General features: G+C 40.8%; 1 non-coding gene across 1 annotated transcript; it reads right to left on the bottom strand.

Moving 5' to 3' along the window:
* Positions 1-337: 337 nt before the first annotated feature.
* Positions 338-501, bottom strand: LOC142457673 (U1 spliceosomal RNA). Its single transcript, XR_012786370.1, has one exon. It is a non-coding gene; the product is annotated as a U1 spliceosomal RNA (small nuclear RNA).
* Between the last annotated feature and the right edge of the window lie 5,893 nt (positions 502-6,394).

The raw sequence follows: 6,394 nt of genomic DNA, 5'->3' as shown, positions 1-6,394 counted from the left end.
AAAATGCAGGATTCAGGAACAAGAGGATATTCTGGATTCCCTTGTAGCTTCTTAATAGTGCTAGACTGGTGGGATAAATACTTCCAGTTTTCCAAAGCTTTGCGTACTTATGACTTTGTGGTTGCCAGGTGCCACCAATCTGCTTCCCACTCACAGTGACCATATGCACACCAGAACTCAAGGCTGCCTGGACCGGTACCATCCTCAGTCTTTGCTGTGACTGAACCCAGGACTCCAGTCGCTGTGCCCATCCTCACTAGGATGCCTCCCTTTTTGTTAACCCTTTACATTGCTGAGCATGAGGCCCTTCACACTTCTTTTTAATTATTTTTATTTTTAGGGGAGAGTGCGAACGCAGCCCCCCACTACCACAAATTATGCAGTTGAGTTTCCCGCGATTGGGGAGATCGCAGGGGTCAGCACATCCGGAGTGCAATGGGTGAGCGTCACCCTGGGAAAACCACCTCTGTGATCGTGGTATCTCCCCTGCCAGGTAAGTATTGTCCTTCACACTTCTAGTGAACATTCTGGTTGAACTTCCTTCAAGACCAATTGGTTCACCCTTTGGCAGTCTGCAGTGTAGTACATTCTTCTCCAGTATCATAGTTCAAAGGCATAGATTTCTCTTCTACATTTTAAAAATTATTGGGGGCTCATACAGCTCATTTCATAATCCATCCATCCATCCAGATGTCAAGCACACTTATACATATATGTTGTCATCATCATTTTCAAAACATTTTCTTTCTACTGGAGCCCTTGGTATCAATTCCTCATTATTTTCCTCCCTTACACACCCTCCCTCTCTCATGAAACCTTCATAATTTAGAAATTATTATTATTTTCCTGTCTTACACCAACTGATGTCTGCCTTCAACCACTTTTCTGCTGTACATCCCCCTGGGAGGTGGTTGTATGTAGATTGTTGTGATCAGCTCCCCTTTTCTCCCTCACACCTTCCCCTTCACCTCTTAGCATCTCTAATCTCATTATTAGTCCTAAGGGGTTGTTTATCTGTCTTGGATTCCCTGTGTTTCCAGCTCTTATCTGTATGCTTGTACATGCTCTGGTCTAGTCAGATTTGTAAGGTAGAATTGGCGTCCTGATAGTGCAGTGGTGTTGGGGGGGGGGGTGGGGGGGAGGGAGAGGAAGCATCAAATAACTAGAGGAATGTTGTATGTTTCATTGGTACTACACTGGTCCATCTCTTCCTTGTGAACCTTCTGTAAGGGGTCCATTGTCTAAATATGGGCTTTTGATATCCACTCTGTACTCACCCTCATTCACACTGATATGTTTTTTTGTTGGTTCTGGGTCTTTGATGCCTGGTACCTGATCCCATCAACCACTCATGATCACAGAGTCTGGTGTGCTTCTTCCATGTGGACTTTGTTGTTTCTCAGCTAGATGGCTGCTTGTTAAAACCTCACATGCTGTATCTTTTGATAGCTGAGCACCATCAGCTTTCTTCACCACCTTTGCTTATGTACACATTTTGTCTGCAGTGATTGTGTCAGGAAGGTGAGCATTATGGAATTCCAGGTTATTAGAACAAAGTGTTCTTGCAGGGAGGGAGTACTTGAGTAGAGGCCCAATGTCTGTCTGGTATCCTAATACTTAATATATAAATATATGTACATAGATCATTTGCCTTATCCTTAGATATGCATATATTTACATATGTACATGTCTATATTTCAATCTCTATAAATGTCCTTTTCCTCCTAGTTCTTTTCTCTATTTCCAAAGGCATAAATTCTTCAACCAGTTTTCATGTCCATATGCATGGCTTAGACTTCAAGGTGTCAGCTTTTCTATTTTTTTTAATCCTTTAAAGTGAACTTTTGCAACAGATTTGCCCAATGCAGTATGTTGTTAGGTTTCTTAAGCACTGATTCCATGGGTGTTGACTGTAGATAAAGTAAAATGAAATCCCTGACACATCTACGCTTTTCTTCCTTTATAATATTGTTGCTTATTGGTCCAGTTGTGAGGATTTTCATTTTCTTTAAATTGAGTATCCTGAGATTTAACCCATACTGAAGGCTGTGGTCCTTAATCTCCATCCATAACATTTTCAAGTCTCCTTGACCTTTACTTAGAACCAGGGGAAACTACTTTATTTTCAGTCAATTCTAACCCAGGATGAGCACATGTGTGTCACAGTAGAGCTGTTCTTTATCTGGATTTCAGTCGCTGATTCTTCAGGAGACCACCAAGACTTTCTCTGGAGGCACCCCGTGGGGAGACTCCATCATCCTTCCTTTCAGTTTTCAGCCAAGCGTGTTAATCGTTTCTACCAACAAGGGACTCCTTACTTCGCACAGTACCTTAAATAAGATAGGAAACCAAGACGCTTGTTAAATAATGGCAGGGATGAATGAGTGAAGTTTTGTGTGCGGACATAGAACATTGGAACCCTGGAGGCTGATTGAATGTGAGCAATTTTGAGCATGCTCCAGGAACAACTTACTCAGAAAGTACTCTTCTCGAGACAAGGTATCTGTGGCAGCCACAAGCAGGATTGTACACTCCCCTGAGGCGGGGCAGCCATGGTAATTTGGTTTTACACTATTCCCGTTCTCTCCTGCTGGTGTAATAATTACATGGGAAACATAGTCACATTCATCAGCTTCTCCAAGCTTAAATAGTTAAACTTCTTTAAGCTTTATGGTTCTGACTTTGAGAACTATTTAAACTTGATACATATTACTTTATATTGTTTTCTGAATATGTTGGTTTTATTTAAGATACCAGTTTTAGGCACAGACTTAAAAATATTAAAATACAGTGAATGACTACATGGGCGAGGAGTGCTTGTGGCAGCGAGACAAAAGGTTTCATCAAAGTTTATCATCACTGATTATTGATCAATATTTGGAAAAAAAATGTTTCCATGACTAATGTGAGTTTAATTTTCTGAAGATTGTACCACTATAATGTCATCATTTGGAAGGAAATAGCCTAAGGACATGTGGAGGTAACAATGGATAACGGTGGCAATCTCTGGAAACAGAGTCCCCAAGAAAATGCTTTTATACTATCAGAATTTTTAAACGCGCACAGGATAAAGCTGAAAACAAACGTCATTTTATTATTAACTTGTGAATTACCTGTGCTGTGTCCAATACAAAATGCTCACCCTTTTGTGGATTTCTACTATCATTAAAGTCATTGAGGCACTGATATTAGGTTGAAAAAAGTGACTTCTGATGGATTTTCACACCAGATTCTCTGCCAGCACTTTGAGGGAGGATGGAGTAGTGGAGACACTGAATTCAGATATTCCTTTGAATACATGTAACCATAAGTATCACCTCTCTTTTAACGAAATAGATGCCATAGCAAGGGGAAGGTTAAACTTCTAAAAGGAATAAAGAGAAGCAAACACCTACTAATTAATAAGAAAGCCATGGAACTTTGCTGCATTTAACCCAGAGGCTTGCATGGCATTCTTTACACACTTACCTTCTTGTGGTTACATTTGAAACAGCCTTACAAAGTGTCTATAGAAGCCAGGAAGGTGAACCCTTTTAGTTTGCCTTCCATTTGGAAGGTACACCTTTGTGGACACCTTTGTACAGACAGTTGGGTGGGGAGGAGGGGGGCGAGTGATTGGTGCAGAAAGCCATTACTATCCATTATCAAACAAAGCATGTAAAGAAATCCGGGTGACATAACAGGACAAAAGCCTGAACTCTCTGCTCTTTGAGGCCTTGTCCTCCTGGACCGGATCTTTCCTGAGAACTTCTGTAGAATGAGCCAAGAAAGGACAGAGACGGTGCATATTAGAAGCCACCTCTGCGACCTGAAACCCTACCCGTTTCTACCTGTCCAAACAGCAAGGTGGGCTACTTCCCAAGGTCACAGAGTAAAGGAAAAATTCAGCAGTGCAGAACTTCATTCTTAAAAAATTCAAAAGCTAATTTTGTGTCTCTTCATCAATTTCCTGCACAGGAAGGAGGACTCTATTAACCGCCTTCGAGTATTCAATGGAGGGCTAATGGGCAAGTACACCAAGTCAACAGGTGCCAAGTAGAAATATAGAGCATTCTATCAATATTAATCTCGATGCCGTGCCAATGCTTCTGTCATTTGGCCGCTGTCATTGTTTTTTTCTCTATTTCCTTAGAGTTTCTTTGGGGAAGATCTCTCACTCCAAATAGTCATACGACTGTTCCATCCGATTCTGAGAAAAGAGAATTTGATATGGTCTTAGGAACAAATCTCTCACACAGAGACGTTATTGCACACGGCTGAATCACAGGGGGTGCAAAGCCAGCAATGACTCAGGTGTTGGAAAAGTGATCAGCGAAAGAGAGCTAAGGATCTGAGTGGGGGAAGGTGGCAAGTCATGGACTGAGAGCCCAAGATTACCAGCCTAGACCATGAACACGTTTATCAATGTACACACACACACACACCCTGAACACCAAGATGTGATGGTTCCACTGAACACGAACTCCTGTGGAATCCTCTGCACCTCCTGGCGATTCCCTGCAAGGCAGTGAAGTGCGCTCTGCCTGGTATTGGGCAGTGAATTTTTCTCAGTGAGATTCCCTAGCTCTTTCTTCTGGAATGGCTATACTCAAAAAGACAGAGTTGTTCATTTGTCAGGTTACCATACTGTGTTTTTCTTTTGGATGTCATCTTTCCCCCCTCTGTAGTCGAGCCTCCTCCAGTTGTCGATAGAAACTAAATAGAAACACGCAAAGGCCTAGATTTTATATGAATGTATCAAACAATGAAGACCAATCAGTAGTGCCACTCGGTGGACATGTTGAGATTGAGTTGTTCACTTCCTAGGAGAAAGGGCCATTTTGGAGCACACAGGAGAGGTTTCTTCAAGAATGAATTTTGTTTAAAAATACACTCCAAGGACATGTATTAAGACATTTCTGCTGAAGGAGTTATTTCACCCCAAGCCCTCCACCACCATACTCTCGTTCATTTTTCGTCTATACTATTTTGTTTGTATAAACTATTTTGCTTCCTGTTCTCCTTCCTAAAGGCAAAAACAAAGACCTCCAGTTAAAGCACTATACTTCTGGATACTCCCATTATTTTCAGGATTTACAATGGAATCCAGGGTGATGCAGGGGGTACACATTCGACGGCCAAGTGCAAGGTTAGCAGGTTGAAACCACAGGATCTCTACTCCTATGTAGAGTTACAATTTAGACCTGAAAGGGGCAGGTCTAGCCTGCCCTGGAGGCTGATTGTGAGTTAGCATCAACTCGATGGCAGCGAACTAGGTGTTGAAAACAGACTTTTTATTCTTTTTGTTTTTTTCAAAACTTCTTTGAATATTAGGATTTACCTCGACTTGCCTTTTGAAAGTCAGCCTTTATTTCTTTGCTTATTTTTAATGGAAAAAGAGGAGGACGCACACTGACCATGAAAACGCATTGTGGGTTGAACTGGAATGGTGGCCGTTATCACAGAGAAGAATGGGAACTACAGTATTTTGAACATTTTGACATATCGAAGCTTTTTAATATGACTGTTAAAGAAATATAGGTCTGTTCTCATTTCTCCACCAAGATGGCTGTCCGTAGACAGAGACATCTGTGATGTGGAGAGGATGGAAAGGTGCAAACCTGTTAAGTCAGGCTCTATAGCTTCAGAAAGGCATGATGTATAATCATAGACACTGACAGTGGAAAATAATTTTAAAATCTCTCTGGGTTCCATATACCAGTTCACAGGAAATGACATGATTCTGTTAGGAATCATTCAAGCAGAATGCATTGATTGAAATGAATTTTGTTACAATTGTCGCTTTTCTCAAAGATAGAATTATGGGATCATTAGTAATCTTTATGTTTGGAAATGTCACGGTAGTGAAGGATGAATCACATCTCCTAAGAAAATGTTCCGTATGTTAAAGTATCTCATTTACTGCCAGCAAGTCAGTTTGGCATCATCACGCCCTAAAGGACAGGGTAGAACTGAAAATGGGCGTCTCTGAGACTTACCCTTTGCCAGGAGGTAGATTCATCTTTCTACCCAGGAGTATCTGGGGGTTTCAAACTGACGACCATGCCATTCACTGCCCAACGCTTAACCCACTACACCACCAGGTTCTTTGTGTTAAAGCATGGTCAAATAGAATTCTGGTGTTCAGGTTTTTTTTAAATTCAAATTGGTCAAAAGAACTTTGATATATATACTAAAGCTATAAAGACCTAAGTTGAACTCTAAGCATTATGCTACCTTATTGATTAAAATATCATTTAAAGAGGAATATTTTGACTCTGTCTCCCATCATGTCTTTTGTAAATTCCTTTCATGTTTAAGTAAATTAATTAGAGAATTACATAACTTTATATTTTTTCACTGTTGGGTTTTGTTATTTCCTAAGTAAAACAACAAAAGAAAAGGAACAACAGCA

This window comes from Tenrec ecaudatus, chromosome 9 (assembly GCF_050624435.1).
Source record: "Tenrec ecaudatus isolate mTenEca1 chromosome 9, mTenEca1.hap1, whole genome shotgun sequence".
NCBI lineage: Eukaryota > Metazoa > Chordata > Mammalia > Afrosoricida > Tenrecidae > Tenrec > Tenrec ecaudatus.
Note: the sequence above shows the minus strand (reverse complement) of the source record. Positions and strands in the feature narration are given on the sequence as shown.